The sequence below is a fragment of the Phyllostomus discolor genome, chromosome 13 (genome assembly GCF_004126475.2).
Source record: "Phyllostomus discolor isolate MPI-MPIP mPhyDis1 chromosome 13, mPhyDis1.pri.v3, whole genome shotgun sequence".
NCBI classification, from domain to species: Eukaryota; Metazoa; Chordata; class Mammalia; order Chiroptera; family Phyllostomidae; genus Phyllostomus; species Phyllostomus discolor.
The window spans coordinates 67,360,192-67,376,898 of record NC_040915.2 but is presented as its reverse complement, the minus strand read 5'-3'; the positions used below and the strand labels follow the sequence as shown (position 1 = coordinate 67,376,898).

The following is a 16,707-nucleotide window of genomic DNA, read 5'->3' as shown; positions in this document are numbered from 1 at the left end:
ACTAGCAAACAGAGGAAGGACAAGCTGGCCAGAGGAGGGGGCTACTTGCAAGGAAGGTTGTTGGTGGTTTCTGGTGGCCACAGGGGTCATTCTCCAGCCCCCCAGGGACCTTGGGAAGAACAGGCAAGAGGGGAGGAAACTGGAGTTCTGTGGTCTTCACTAGGGTGAGCTCGAGACAGAGGCTGCGCTATTTTTTAGCACAATGTCAACCATAGTCTTTGCTGTTAACCCTCTAAATTTAATGAACGTAAAGAATATCTCTTATAGGTGAAATAAAATTCTGAAATGTTTATATACACTGTATTAATATGCTAGTGTGTAACAACCAAGGCTTGAGAAAGACAGCTTGGAAGCTTCATAATGCTTGAGAGTTTTCTCCCTGTGCCTGAAAGTTCCTTGGGCACACAGGAGGTCCTTTCTGGTTATTTTAGAATGCGCTGATTTTTGACTGAGATGAAAGACGCCTTACTGCAAATTCTGAAAGGCCACACGCCAGAGTGACACAGCTTTGATGTTGGTCTATGTATATGAAATATCCATGGGGAAAGTTTCTATTTCTATTTCATTGTCCAGCATGCCTTTTCTGTGTTCCATCTGCAAGTCTGCCTTCCCTATGAGAATGTCAACTCTTCCAGGGATGAGGCTTGGTAGCTGCCATGTGTGGGGTGATGACTAAGTCAACAAACTTTTTATATCCCTTGTGTTGCTCAACTTCTATACGCCTCTGAGAAACTGTATCCGTTTCTTACTTTTATGTCCATTTTCAGGTTTGGGAAACTAGGGCACAGTGAGGTGAAATAAATTGCCTGAAGTCATATGGTGATGAAAACCTGAACCTAAAACTGTCTACTCACCACTGTGTGCTCTGCACCTAATGTGTTAGTGAGCCATAACACGCAATACTGAGTGAATAATGCTCGATACTCTGTATTAAGAAAGTAGCTACCTCATCGTGCACACAAGATGGCGCTATAGGCTCAGCCAAGCTGCCTGGTTAAGGAGGAAGGTAGACCCTGTTTCCGTGTGGTTCACAGGCTGGGTCCTTCAGTTACTGGGACAACTTCCAGGATGGTTGACTAAAACTGAAATCAGAAAATGCAGATTTCCTTGGGGCTTCATTTTTCTAATTTTAAAATGGGAAGATTAGTTCTGTCACTTTAAAAAATAATGGGAATGACATAAAATGGTTCATAAATATTTTGCATGGAGCCCTAGCTGGTGTGGCTCAGTTGGTTGGGCATTGTCCCATCAATGAAAGGTCATCAGCTTGATTCCGGTCAGGGAACAAACCTGGGTTGCAGGTTCAGTCCCAGTTGGGCGCATACTGGAAGCAGCCAATCAGTGTTTCTCTCTCTTTCCCTCCCTTGCCCGCCCTCTAAAATCAAAACCAATGAGCATGTCCTCGGGTGGGGATAAAAATGTATTTTGCGTGCCTCAGTGAGGGGATCTGCTAGCACTAATGAAGTCATTTCACTCACACGCAAGGTAGAAGGGTTCGGGACAGAGAACAGTGACATGGAATCTTCTTTTTTTTAAGGCAATAGAATCTCACCTGCCTCCTCACCTCCATCCAGAATCATAAAAGAAGTGCCCAGCACAGATTTCTCTTGGAGCCAGCATGTGCATGGTGTACAGCCCCCCGGTCTCTCCTCCTCCAGGGATCCACGGCGCTCCCTATCAGAGAGCTCGGCGTGTAACAGTGAAGAACAACTGGATGACCTTACTTGGACTCTCCGAAGGTAGTTACTGCCCCCACCCATCAGCCTTATTTATCTGAATGATTCTGCAATCTTTTCTCAGAGTTCTTTCCCATCATTTTGAATAAAGATGATTCTTCTTTGGACGACCTCCTGGAGATCTGTGCATGGCTCCCACTGTTAGGATAGTTGTCCTAACAAGCACGCTCCACACACTGCCCAGGGCCAGCTCAGGTCCACAACGGTCACAGAGTCCACTCCCCACAGCAGTCAAGTCCACATCCAACTTGAATTTGCTTTCTTTTCTTTGGAATACATTTCTGAGAACCGTAATCCCCACTCCACGGTACATACCGACAGAACTGTCTGCATACGTTTACCAAAAATGATGTTCTAGAATGTTCGCAGCACTTCCCTTACTAATGCCACCAGAATGAAGATCACCCAAATGTCCCACAGCAGGATGGATGAATAAACCATGGTATATTATTCAATGAAATGCTATACAATAGTGAGAATGAATTAACTACAGCTACATACAGAAAGGGTAAATCTCACAAACATGTCCGTGGCGAACAAGCTAGTCGTGAAATTTACATAGTCTTTGGTTTACTGCAGAAGTTCCAGTAATAGGACAGCTGATGTACAACGGTGGACGTCAGGACGCTGGACATCAGGACAGTGGCTGCCCTGGGATGGGTGTGGGGTAGGGACTGCAAGTGGCCCACCCTGGGGGCGCATCTGAGATTTTGTAACCTTCTGTTTCTTCATCCGGGTGCTGGTTTTGAAGAAGTGTTCCCTCGGTGGGAATCCAGCAAGGGGTAAACGGAATGCCTTGTGCATGTTTCTGGATGTATGTTTTATAAAACTTACAAAAATAGAGAAGAAATGTATTGCTGTTGTTGACTGAAAAATAACACCAACTGGGTGTTTCCTTACCAAAAAGGACTTATTCGGGAGAAAAGAAAGGGTTTCAACCTGTGCAGACCAGGCGAACCGTGTGCACTCCCGGCCTGGTGCCCGGACGTTGGGGTGTTTACACACGGGAAAACAGACGTCCAGGGAAAGGGGAGTGAGAACCGTAGAGCTTTATTATAAACGTAGAATTCTTCTGGCAGGGTTCTCGCGATCACACAGCGTGTGAGAGCCTTCACAAGCCCTAGCTCCTCCTGCAGACGCCCCCCCCCCCCCCCCCACCACATTATGTTTGCTTCAAGTGCCAGTTTGTCTTTATCTCCATGTACAATTGGACTCCCATCTGGACTACTTTATTTTATTTAAACAATTAAACATATATTCATCCGAGGACATCCCCCCCCCCCCCCGTTCCCGCCGCTTTTAGAGAGAGAAAGGGAGAAAGAAAGAACCATCCATGTGACAGAGAAATATTGATTGTTTGGCTTCATTCGCACCCCGCTGGGAACAAATCGTTCACCAGCGAAGCTCCCAACAACGGAGCCACACAGGCCAGCGCCACTCCAGGCTGTTTTAGAAACTGCAACTTGCAAAGTGCTGGTGCTTCAAACAGGCCCTCACCTTTTGCAGTTCAGGCCCTGGATTCTGCTCGCCCTGTGAGAGTAACAAAGGCCGTTTTAAAGGAAGTTACTTCCCAGTTTTTGCTTTCTGTGTGTATTTAGGGATGGGAAGCTGTTGGGGTCTGGCTTCGGTTTTATTTTTAGGCTCCTTCGTTCCCGGTCATGCTTTAGGAAAAATACAGGCTTTTGGACTCACCTGCACACAGTGCCGGCCCCGCCCCCCACGGCGCCCACCGATTGTCTTTCCTGCGTTGTTCTGAGTCTTGGCCATTCACGGCACCTTCCAAAATAACTGTGCAGTTGTCGCCGTTGTTCGGGAGACTATTTTGGAAGCTTGGCTTAGCCTGGTGATGTGAGGGACCCAGGAAGGACCCAGCTGTCAGGAGGCCCCGATGTCTGGGACTTGGGGGTAGCCGGGAAGTCACGGGGATCGGGCTGCGGAGGCTCCCAGCGCCCAGAGGTAACCGGTTCTGACAAGTGTTCCGTGCTGGCGTGGGGAATGGGGAAGGAAGGAGGAGAAAGGATGGGTGTTGTGTGTAGGTTGGAGGAAGGGGCAGGGAAGGGCCGGCGGGTGTTGAGGGGCACTAATGGTGTTTTGACATATTACCTAAAGAGTAATTTCTACAACCTGGAACTTTGGGACAGCTGTTAGGAGCCTTGGATGGGATGACAGAAAAGTAAGTGGGAGCGGGGGGTGTGATGATTAGCAGGCAGCCTCCTGTCGAGTCAAATGACCTCCTACCATCTTTAGCAACTTGGAGGTGGCCAGACAGCTCCCCAGCTTCCAGTGGTGTGGGGAAGGCAAACGCTGATCTCAAAGGTGTCGTGATGGAGCCAAGGGGCCAATGAGTTCCATGGGCACGAAGGTGAAATTCCCTTTTACTTAAAATTTCTCTACTTCACCGATTTGCAGAAACAGCATACAGTGAGTTAAAAAGTCCAGTTCCACTGGCTCTTGTTCCACCATGTCTCACAGGATCACTAGAGCCCCTTCGAAGTCTGCACCAAATGTGTGGGGTCTTGTGATACTGGGATTTATGATAAGAAATACGTATCTGGTTCTGGTCCCCAGTTCTGGCACAGCGCTCCTAAAACCCTTGGCATTTTCATAAAGGTGTCTTTTTTATGTTAATGAGGTGACTTTTGGAAAGCACCTAAGGGTGAGAGGGTGGTCAACACCGGGAAGGGGTCAGGGCTGGAGAGTGAGTTCATTGGCAATGGCCACGATTTCATCTACCATGCTAGTAATGAAGCCTCCATCCAACCCAAAAGGCAGGGTTCGGAGAGCTCCGGTCTGGTGAACTTGTGGAGGTTCTGGGCAGGGGCTGGGCCCCAGACCCTCCCCATATCCTGGTCCTAGTGTCTCTCCCATCTGGCTGTTCTGAGTTATAGCCATTTATAGTAAATTGGTAGTCTAGTAAGTAACCTGTTTCTTTGAGTTCTGGGAGCCATGCTGCAAATTCATCGAACCTGAGAGGGGTTTCTGGGAACCTATGATTTACACCCAGTCGATCAGAGCACAGATGACAACCTGTAGTTGCCATTGGTGTCTGCAGTGGGGGGAGGGGGCCGTTCTGTGAGACTGAGCCCTTAGCCAGTGGGTTCTGACACTATCTCTGGGAAAATAGTGTCAAAAAATGAGTTGAATTGTAGTACAGGTGGTATGACACCTCCTACCCCCTCACTCCCTCCTCCTCAGAGAAGGAGCCAGACGAGCCTGAAGATGAAGAAACGAAGGACACGGAAGTGGTGGCGCATTTACCTGCTCAGTAGCTGTGACTGTTGCCCATTGACACCTTGCCTAGTTTCCTACAGACAATGAATGAAGTGTGCCTGTTGAAATAAAAACCAAAGTCAATTCTAAAAAAAAAAGAAAATAAAAGAAATTGATTCCTGCCGTTGTGGCACTGGCAAGCCTAAAATCTTCAGGACAGGCGGGTAGCCTGGAGACCTCGGGAAGCACTGATGTTGCAGCTCAGTCTGAAGGGCATCTGGAGGCAGAATTCCTTCTTCCTCGGAGACCCAGGCTTTTCTCCTAATGCCTTCGACTGATAGGACGAGGCCCACCCACGTTATGGAGGGTGACCTGCTTTACTCAAAGACTACTGATTAAATGTTAAATGCTAACCACATCTAAAACACACCTTCACAGCAACATCTAGCCTAGGGTTTGACCCAAATTAAGTTCCATGGCCTAGCCCAGATGACAGAAAATCAACTATTACGACCAGAAATCTATGAATAGAAGGTGAAATTTAAAAAATAATATCACTTAAAAAGCTCCAAAAAATGAAATACTTTGGTAAAAATCTCACTGAAAACTAAAAATGCCAGTGACAGAACTCCAAGAAGCCCTCAATGAATAGCACACTGTGTTCAAGAATTGGAAGGCTTAGTGTTAAAAGTTGTCAATTCTGCCAAAATCGATCTACAGATTTAACATGATTCCAGTGGAAATCTCACCGGGACATTTTGTTGGCACAGGTAAGTTGGTTCTAAAGTTTACATAGAAAGGCAAAGGGTCAGAAGAGCTGAGCCAGCTTTGAAAAGTGGGAATGACATTGCGGGAACCCGCTGCCCCGCTGGGAGGCGCTCCGAGGCTGCTGCAGCCAGACCGGGCGGCACTGCGCGGGGTCCGCACCCACCACGGGACCATGGGGGTTCGGAGAGGGAGCCACGCACGCGGCCAAGGCATTTCTGGCGAAGGTGCAAAAACAGTTTAGGAGGGAAAGGATCATCTTTCCTTTAAAAAAAATATAAATTGAAGTTGACATACAATATCACATCAGCTTCAGCGGCATAACAATGATTAGACATTTTGTAACTTACGAAATGATCACCCCGATGAGTGAGGTACCCACCTGACCCCTGCATCGTTATGGCAGTGTTATCGACTGGGCTCCCTGTGCTGTGCCTTCGTCCCTGGGACTGTTTTCACAGCCGGCAATTTGTCCCTCCCTTTACCTTTCTTCACCCGTCCTACCAACCCCTTGTCTGATGACAATCAGTTTGCATTCTGTCTTTCAGTTTTTTATGTTTTGTTTGTCCATTTATTTTGTTTTCCAGATTTCATATATAAGTGAAATCATATTTGTCTTTCTCTGTCTGACTTACTTCACTCAGCACAATACCCTCTAGGTCCATCCATATTGTTACAAGTTGCAAGATTTAATTTTTTATGGCTGAGTCATATTTCATTGTATATATGTACCTCTTTTTTATCCATTCATCTATTGATGGACACTTAGGTTGCTTCCATATTTTGGCCATTGTAAATAATGCTTCAGTGAACATAAAGGTGCATATATCTTTTCAAATGAGTATTTTGGGTTTCTTCAGATAAATACCCAGAAGTGGAATTGCTGGGTCATATTGTAGTTATGTTTTTAAGTTTTTGAGGTATGTCCATACAAAACCATGACAAGGTATCACCTCCTAACTGTCAGAATGGCTTTCATCAACAAACCAACAAATGCAAGTGTTGAAATGATCATCTTTTCAAGAAATGATGTTAGAAGGACTGGACACCCAAATGCAAAATAAGTAAATACATAAAAATAAATAAGAATGCTGACCTCGAAGCTTATACAAAACTTAACTCAACATGGATAATAGACCTCAATGTAAAATGTAAGACTCTAGAACTTTCAGAAGAACACACAGGGGGAAACCTCTGCGACTCAAGTTAAAAAAACTATTCTTGGATACTAAAAGTGTGGTTCATAAAAAAATGATAAACCCATCTCCATCAGAATTAAAAACCTTTACTCTGAAAGATGCTGCTGAGAGAATAGAAACACTAGATACAGACTCAGAAAAAAAATTTGCAAGTCACACGTCTGTTCCAGGATTTGTACGCAGGACACATAAGCACAGATACACACACAAAAATGTGTTTGATATCGTAAGGCACTAGGGAACTGCAAATTGAAATCACAAATGAAATGCCACGGCACGCCTAGGAGAATAGCTGAAATTAAATAACTGATGGTGTCGGCCGCTGGAAAGATCACGGAGCAACTGCAATTCTCGTGCATTGCTGGTGGGATTGAAAAATGGTACAGCCATTCTGGAAAACAGTTTTGCAGTGTCTTTGAAAGTTAACACAAATCTGCCATGTACTCCATGCTCTAGAAAAATGAAAACGTGTTTTACATAAAAGCGTATATATGAATGTTTATGGATGCTCTTATTCATAACTGCCCCAAGTTGGAAACACCCAGAGGTCCTTCTGTGGGTGAGTGGTGGGACAAGTGGTGGTACCTCCCTACAGTGGAATATTACTCAGCAGTGAAAGGGAGTGTACTGTTTATCCATACAGCAGCTGATGGCACTCCGAGGCACTGTGTCGAGCAGAGGTAGTCTTATATCTTTACACACTGCATTTCTCATTCGTTTGTCATACGCAAGACATTTTTGAAAGGACAGGCAGTGAAGGAGAAGAGATGAGTGGCTGCCCGGAGGTAGGAGTTGGAGAGGCTGTGATTATGAAGGCAGAGCCCATTTTGGGTTCTATATAATCACCCTGGTTGTGGTGGTGACTATATAGACCTGTGTTAAAGCTATATGACTGTGTGTCAGAGGATCTTCTTGTATGAAGGCTTATAAATTAATTAAGTTACAGAGGATGGACAGTGAATGCTGATCAAACCCCAGGCCCTCCTTAGTAACCGTGAGACTGGTACGCGGTGACCCACGTGGCTACTGCAGAGACACTGATCCATGTAGTTTGACTTGGAGTGCTTGCTGCTTTAGATCCATCGTGACTGAACACAAAGACTTCTGAGTTTTCCTTGTCAGCCCCAGGCAAGCTGCTTACAGTCGTCCTCTCTCAACTGGGCGGCCTACAGATGAGTTCTCCTGCACACTCTGGTGGTAAGAGCCTTCCCTGCCATCTACGGAGGTATACCTTTCACACAGTGTAATAGTACATAGGTCTTTCCTGCATAGCTGGGTGAGTCTTGACAATGTATACACTAGGGTGTTGGTAAATGTTTAACAACAGGCTCTCCAGTGGGGTAAGAAAACAAACCTGCTGTATAGTGCTCTAATATCCGTGGTATAAATACTTTCACCACGGGGCTTCTAAGCTACCAATGTGATCGTCAACTGGGTTCCAACCTTTCCGAAAATTTGACAGTCGGTATTACTGATGGCTCTGGAAGGCTCCGGCACCTGCCGCCTGTATATTCCTGTGTAACCCTCTCCCAAATCAAGACTTAGAACATTTCCATCACCCTGCAAGTTCCCCAGTCCCCTTTGTAATCAATTCTCACCCCCCAGGCTGTGCAAACCACTCTTCTGATTTCTACCAGCAAAGATTAGGTTCATATTCTAGACCTTCATAAAAACACAGTGCGTATGTATATGGCCAGGGTTTTTTTTGCCGAAATTTGAGACACACCCACGTTGTCATATTTATCTGGCTGTTTGTCCTTTCTACTGTGCAGTGGTATGTCATTGTGCAGGTGGGTCAATCAGGTCCTCCTATTAACGGACATTTATTTGGTCTCCATGCGTTTCCAGCGTCGGGCTTTTCTGGGTAATCTTGAATGTACTTGGGAGGCTCTGAAGGCAGGTTCCAATATGCTTGGCAGAGAGTGTGCTGGTAGAAGTCAGGGGTGGATCGTGAAGGTTTAAATTGTACTTACAGGAATAAAAGAGCACATCTGAAAGTGTCTAGCACATGGCCAGCATGCTGTACATGTAGTGGAATCTCGGTTTGGCAGAGCTCGGTTTCTAGACCCCGGGATCAGAAACAGAGTGCCTCGGGGAGGAGGGTCAGAATTAGCCAATCCAGGAAAAGAAAAGTCTACGCTGTTTTAAAAAATACCTCAGAGGTTTCAGGTTCTCATTTGATACATCTATCTCAGGAGTATGGCACAATTATAACAATTAGGAAAAAATCTCTTTGTTAAAATGTTTTGTTATACTGTTAAAACCTATTTATTATACATATTATCTGATTTACTTTATACATATTTTATTTTGAATTTTTGTCCATCAATTCATTCAACACCGTTCCCGTTAAAGATGAGGAAAACTGAAGTGCCGAGATTTTCTGCAAGTTTCCCAAGCTCACTAAGCTCGTGGGGGGGTTTGATCTCAGGCGTCTGACTCCCAAATCCGTGCTTTCCCATGGCAATGTGCTGCCTTAGCATGCTCACACCTCTACAGATGGCCAGCACGTGTTACTGAAATGATTATTGCCCATTTCTCTTGGATTCCCATAATCAAATCACTTTTACTTTCACTTTTTTAATTTCACAAGTTCGCTTCCAAAAGCCCAATACTGCCTAATTTAAGTAGGCAAATTGAAAGCACCTACGGAAGTTTGGTTGGCAAATCAGTAAGCTCTAGCTCAGCAGGTGGCACTGTTTCAAGGACATCACAATGACATTACACCCGCTTGGTCACCAGGGGGGGCTGTGTTGCTCCTGGAGAAGTAGTACTGCTAAAAGACTCCCTCTGACTTTTATTCCTTGAGTTGGCGCCATATCCAATTAATCAACTTCAGTGTATCTTTTCCACCAGCGTGGGACCATCTCCCTGTATCTCCATCCAGCTACTAGGCTTCTGAGCCAAGGTTAACCATAGAACAGGTTCATGCTCAGCTCTCACGGAAAAGCACAGACTGCACAGTGCACCCACACCAGCCACCAGGCAAAGTCTGTTACCTCCCTTCCGCTTGTCTTGCAAGATACATCTGTGATCTCCCACACCCTGGGCCCAAGGCAGTTTCACAACAGTGTCCTCTCCTGGCTTCTCAGATTCTTATCGCGCTGAAAGGAGAGGGGACACCAGGCTTTGAAAATGTGGAGGCGGGAAGGAAGGGTCTTCTGAACAAGCCAGACATAATGACAGAAGAGAGGTGTCCCGGCCCCACCCTGGCACATCTGTCCACCGAAGCCTGTCACTGAAACACAGAACTGGATTCTAGTCACATGCTGTAACTTAACAAATAGGAATGTCTTTGGGAAGGGTTTCTTTCTTTTTTTTTTAAGATTTTATTTATTAGTTTTTAAAGAGGGAAGGGAGAGAGAAAGAGAGAGAGAGAGAGAAACATCAATGTGCGGTTGATGGGGGCCGTGGCCTGCAACCCAGGCAAGTGCCCTGACTGGGAATCGAACCTGCGACCCTTTGGTTCGCAGCCCACGCTCAAACCACTGAGCTACGCCAGCCAGGGCTTGGGTTTCTTTTTTTAAAAAATCTTTTGAAAAAAATTGTGATTTATTTATTTAATTTTAGAGAGAGGGGAAGGGAAGGAGAGAGAGAGGCAGGAAAACACTGGTGAGAGAGAGAAAAATCCATCAGCTGCCTTCTGCACACACCCCAATCAGGGACTGAGCCCTCAAGCCAGGAATGTGCCCCGACTGGGAATCAAACCAGCAACCTTTTGGTTTGCAGGACAATGGCCAACCCACTGAGCCACACCTCCAGGCCTGTACGTGTTTCTTATCAAGGGCAAAAGAAGCACACCTCCTTCCCTCTGTTCTTGCCAAGTTAACACCAGGGAGGTTTCACTGGACAGAGGTAGAGACCTGTGGCCAGGGAGGCTTCGAGAGAGAGCGGTGAGAGGTGGTGCCGCAAGCCTGGTTAGCTTGTCCAAAGCCGTCCTCTCCAGCGCCCCCCGGGGGCAGAGAGGAGAATGCAACAGGCTCCGAAGCACCTTTCCTCCTGCAGCGACTCAGCAGTTTCATGGAATCCAAGAGGTTTTCTATTTTTATCCATCAGTTTTTGACTTCTAGGAAAGTTCACCTGTCTCAGGTAGGGGCTGGAGGGAAAAGGGAAAATTCAATACTGAAAGTGAAGGGATGTGAATCTGGTGGGGATTGGGCCAGTCTGAGTGTCAGAAGGGTGAATGAAATTCTGGATGGAGAGGAACCTCAGACAACGGCAACTCCCCTGGGCCTGGGCCTGGGCCCCATTTCTGGGGTGGGGGGGTGAAGAAGGGCGGGAAGGGAAGAAACGCAGCATTCACCGAGCTCACTCCTTAGGCGTTTGAAAGCTTCTGTGCCTTGTGTGAGCCCAGGGCCAGCCCCGCATGTAGGCGGTGGAGTGGGAAGAGCCCCAGCAAGCAGGCCTGAGTGTGAGCCTCTGACCTGCCACTTCTGGCTCGTTTGCAGACTGAGGTTAGTTTTCTCATTTGTGAAGTACGGGCAGTAATTCTGCCCTATAAGTTTGTTGTGAGTATTGAATGAGATAAATATATAGGAGTCCCCTCTTATTCTCAGGGGCTATGCTTCAAGACCCTCAGTGGACGCCTGGAGCCGTGGATAGCAGCGAATCCTGGATATACAGCGCATGCCTCAGAGACACTGCAGGCCGGGTTCCAGCCCACTGCAATAAAGCGAATACCAAAATAAAGTGAGTCAGGAAGTTTTGTTTCCAGTGCATATAAAAGTTGTGTTTACACTACACTGTAGTCCATTAAGTGTATAGTCTCATTATGTCTAAAAAAGTACATACCTTAATAAAAAATATCTTATTGCTAAAACATGCTATCACCAAGCTTGTTGGGAAAATGGTGCTGATAGACTTGTTTGAAGCAGGGTTGCCACAAACCTTCAATTTTCAAAAAACATTGTGTCTCTGAAGCACAATGAAACGAAGTGTGCCTGTACCATGTTTCTTTCTATACATACATATACTATGGTAAAGTGTAATTTACCAGTTGTGCCCAGTAAGAGATTCCATAACAGTAACTAATAATAAAACAGAACAATTGTAGCAACATACAGCGATAAAAGTTATATGAATATGGACTCTCTCTCTCAAAATATGTTACTGTCCTGTGCTCACCTACATGAGGAGATGAGGAGAATGTGAAAGCAAGTCTGTGGCAGGGGCCAGAAGGTTGGTGAGGAGTTGTTTTAATTTGGGGGGTGCTCTTCTAGGGCACTGAGACTTCTCTTGCCAGCTGTGGCTTGGTGCAGCCTGGTCCCAGTGACATGCCCTCCCCTCCCCCAGTCCAAGCAGAGAAGGAAGGATCTCTGGGAGGTGGGGCAGGTGGATGAGTGGGGAGGGGCCAGGGGGGCAGCTGCAGTCTGTGGCCAAGGGGAAAGCTGCCTTTGGGGTAGACTTGGAAGCAGAGCTGAGGCACTGGGCTAAGGTCACGGACCTTTTGCTGCTGGTCACTGCAAACTGAGTGGCAGTAAAGACTCTAGGCTCCAGTTTCTTTTTTTCTGGGAAGCATACATATCCTCCATTTCTCTGACCTCATCTACTTTTCCCTTCCCCGCAGGGACAGCTCTCCTTCTGCAGCGTTAGGGCGTGTGTATGATCAGGGGCTCAGGAACTGCTCTCCCTGGGTTCAAATCTGGCCTTCGCTTCTTAGCAGCTGTGTGACCCCGGGCACTTCCCGCATTTGCCCTATAACAGATTATCTTCTTTGTAATGTGGGTTCATCTCAGTGGCTGTTTGTAAAAATTAAGGACATTAATACATGTTATATGCTTACAAGACTGGCACATAACTTGTACTCAGTAAAGATATTATGACTACTTTATTTTCCCAACACTTTCCCTTTGATGTGGCTCCCTGCTTAGCAGCTATTCACCGGTGCTTGGGGACAGCCACTGTGACAGACACTGAGGGAGGTACTGAGGTGATGAGATGTGGCCTCTGTGCTCAAGGGGCTTATAATGTGGGGACATGGGGACAAAAGCAAAATGCTAAGAATAAACAATACGTTTGTGCTAAAACACATGCCACTGACATATAAGAGGGGATACCCTGAAAAACCACAGTTATCTTCTGGAGGGCTGGCCCCTTGTAGTGCAGGCTTCCCCCACTAGGTGAGTGCTGTGGGAACCCATCTGTATCAGAGAGTGTACCAGCTGGCATTGTTGTGAGAGGCTGTGTTTGGCTTCACCAGAAAAAAATTATTTGAAGACTTTTTCAATTCGTTTGCCTATTTCATAATGGGTGATTTACAAGTGCACCTACCCACACCACGCTGATTATCCAGCAGCTTTTGACCAAAACCAGCATGACCCCGTGCCCTGCCCGCCCTGTTCACCTCTCCCTGAGCCAGGTTTTTTGTTTCCCCAGATGAAAACATCCTCAAAGGGATATGTTTTGCCAATGTGGAAAAGGTGAAACAAAAAACAGCAGAAGCACTAAAAGGCATCAAGATAGAGTTCAAAAACTCTTGAGCAGTGGAAAAAACCTCTCAATAGGTGTATTGCATCAAATGGAGAGTAGTTTGAAGGTGACTGAAGTTTAAACATGTAAAAATAAATACTCACTTTTTAATGAAAAATCCATTTTGGGGGGTTCCTTCTTGTATATGTGATAGGAATTCAAAAGAGAGAGAGAGAGTGGTGTGAGTTTGAGAGGCTTCATGGAAGAAGCAGAAGTTGACTTGGGTCTAAACTGAATGTGGAGAATTGATTCGCTGGCTTTACACCTTATCATTCATGGCTCTCAGAGTTATTCCTGCCTGCTTCTATGAGGTCAGTGCAGGAGGTACCCAGCCATGTCCTATGAAAAGCAGAGACATTTACTGAAGAAGATACAAGATACAAGACACATTGTACACAGGACAATGACACTTCAGTCTCCTTCAAAGTAGGCACCTTGGGACCTCACACATTTCTCCCAGTCACCATCAGCTGCTCCAGCGTATTTCCCTGAATCTCACCAATGGTCTGAAATCTCTTTCAGAGGTGATTTTAGTTTGGGGAAAAACCAGAAGTCACAGGGCACCAGATCTGGGCTGTAGGGGGGCTGAGTCACCTGGGTGATATGATGTTTCACCAAAAAACTTGGCATGAGACATGATGCACGAATAGGTGTGTTGTGATGAAGCTGCCATTCACCAGTTGCCCATAGCTGCAGCTTTCTGTATCGTCCGGATAATTTCTGTGGAGGAATGTTCAATCTTATTGCAAAATTTGATGCAGATTTGTTGCTTTCCTTGCACAGTAATTTTGAATGTGATGACCACACAGTACACATGCTCACTCAGCAGCATCTACCGCCCCCACTGACTAGCACAGTGAAGTCAACGTTGTTCACATATGCTCATTCCAGTCCACTCACCTTGGCTACCAGGTTACATCGATGTCATGCAAACTGTTCTCATTATATTAACAGTGGCTGGACTTTTTCTGGACAGACCTTTTATGTCAATATGGCAAAAAACATTTGCTCCGCTCAGCTCAGGGAAAGTCCCTTGATGACAGTTTTCCAGGTAGAATAAACATAGACTTAGTCCACACTCATCTTTTTAACTGTGGGGAAAGGCAAAAGGTCCAGGAGCTCACCTGTTCTACTGAGCACACGGTCCACGCTGGGGTGAGCCTCTCCCCTGGGTCTCCCCATACCACGGCTGAAGACAGTTGACTTCCAGGTTGGGAAGTTCCACTCCTCTGAGCTACCCCGGTTCCCCTCCAGAAGTCTGCAAAGCATTAGGCATGATATTCAGATAAAAATGCCTGCAAACTCTGCATCCAGACAGGAGAAAGAGGACACCCAGTTATTGTCCCCTAGGACCATGGCATGCAGCCCTGGACTCTTCATCTCCTGGCCCCAGTGCCAGCCTTGGGGTAGGCTCGAGCAAAGGTGGTTGATTTGGGACACTTGGGTAGTTGAGGCCCAGCTGGCAGGAGTGCTCAGAGCATTGTGTGTGGCAGGCAGAGCCCTGTGGTAGACCCCAGACTTAGGGGCGGGTGGGAACCCTGTGAGAAGCTTGTGGAAGGCACATATGATGAGACTCTGAGCCACCGATGCCCAGGGGCCTGCCTCTGCAGCCAGCAAACCTGGTCATTCTGAGGAGGGGCATCATGGCCCACATTGGTGGAAAGCGTTGGGGAACTACAGCCAGTGGGGGTTTTGTCAAAGGGGGCGAAGGAAGTGAAGTAGCCACCGGAGGAACCTGAGCAGAGGGCGTCCTGCGAGCACCGGGAGTTGCGAAGAGAGAGGTGGCAGCGCTGCCGAGGACTTTGCAGCAGCCTGGAGGGTCAAACCCTAAAAGAGAGCGTGTCTCAGAGCAACTGCCAGACGAGACCCATCTTTCAACAGCTGTCAACCATTTATTAGTGGGACTCTGCTGAAACCAAGGGAAGGTGGAGGGAAAGGAGGGGAAGGGAGAGAATAAAGTTGTGTTAATTACCAGTCCATTTCCATGATGCAAAGGTGACCCAGTCTGTCATCTCCTTCCCCGTGCCTGGTGTTTGGCGGTGTCTGACATTTGCAGCGAGCGCTCCCGGCGGGGCATCTGTTGCCCCGTTGCCGTGGAGACAGCAGCTGCTGCGACGTCTCCTTTGAGAATGTGCCGCCCAAGATTTCAGGAACCATTTTGGAAGCATTTGTCCCGACAGTCCCTGCTAATCTCCCTTTCATTTGTAATTATTTTATCGCCTTGGTTCTCTGCTTTGGCACCGTTCCCAGCACTAACTCCGCTCCCCGACATCGGGGTCCGTGGGGAGGTGTCAGCCGCCTCAGCCCCGTCTGGGTGGAGATGAAAAGGGAGTGGACGGGAAAGACTGACTGGGGGCGCTGCGATCTTCAAACGGGCCCTGTCTCCTGTAGGCAGCCCTGGGAGGGCCGTGGCTGATTGAAGTAGCCCGAATTATAAAGCCCAAGGCCTTTGAGGCAAGCCGCCCCATCGAGGCCAAGAATAATTGAACAAATAGTTTATCTGGCTAACCAACAGCTGTAGAGCCTAGGCGATTTGGGCAGGATTAGGGGAGAGCAGTGAAAAGATACTCCCACAGGGTCCTTCAAATCCTCATCCCGAATTCTACCAGCGAAGAACACATGTTGAAACCCAGGAGTTGCTTTTTAAGTCTGTTTTTCTCTCTTTCCAAGTGACTCCGTTCAGTGCTTCCAAGAATTTTAAGTGGCTGAGGCAAACCGATGTCGGGGTCCCTGCTGTTGGGTCCCTTTCAGTTGCCTCCTTCAGTTCCCCGAACCTGTTTCGCTGCAGACAGCTCAAATTCATGTGGAAATTCTGATCGCTCTGGGAGGTGCCGTGGGGTCGCTGCCTTTTCCTGAAGTCTACATTGCTGGCAGCTGCTGTCATGTCTCAGTCAAGTGCAGGGCCAAGTTCAGGTTAGATTGAAAGGGGAGTTGGGGGGTGGTGGCTGGATGGCGAGGGGGACACAAGGAGTTCCCTTCCCTGTGTGAGAAAAAGTTGAAGAAGAAGGAAAAAAAATTCAAATGGACTAAAGACTTAAATTTTTTAAAAATCCATATAATACTAGTAGAAAATTGGGGAGAATTTCTTTTTTAAAAGTATATATATTTATTTTTAGAGAGGGGAGGGGAGGGAGAAAGAACGGGAGAGAAACATCAGTGTGTGACTGCCTCTTGTGTGCCCCCTACTGGGGACCTGGCCTGCAACCAGGCATGTGCCCTGACTGGGAATTGAACCAGCAACCCTTTGATTCGCAGGCTGGAGCTCAATCCACTGAGCCACACCAGCTAGGGCAGGGGAGAATTTCTTTGTTAAAATCTTTATAACTTTG

General features: G+C 47.0%; 1 long non-coding RNA gene across 1 annotated transcript; it reads right to left on the bottom strand.

Annotated features, from left to right (window-relative positions):
- Positions 1 to 13,516: 13,516 nt before the first annotated feature.
- Positions 13,517 to 15,665, bottom strand: LOC118497933. The gene is made up of 3 exons (XR_004900453.1): positions 15,351 to 15,665; positions 14,503 to 14,636; positions 13,517 to 13,717 (listed from the first exon to the last, which is right to left on the bottom strand). It is a non-coding gene; the product is annotated as an uncharacterized LOC118497933 (long non-coding RNA).
- Positions 15,666 to 16,707: the final 1,042 nt, after the last annotated feature.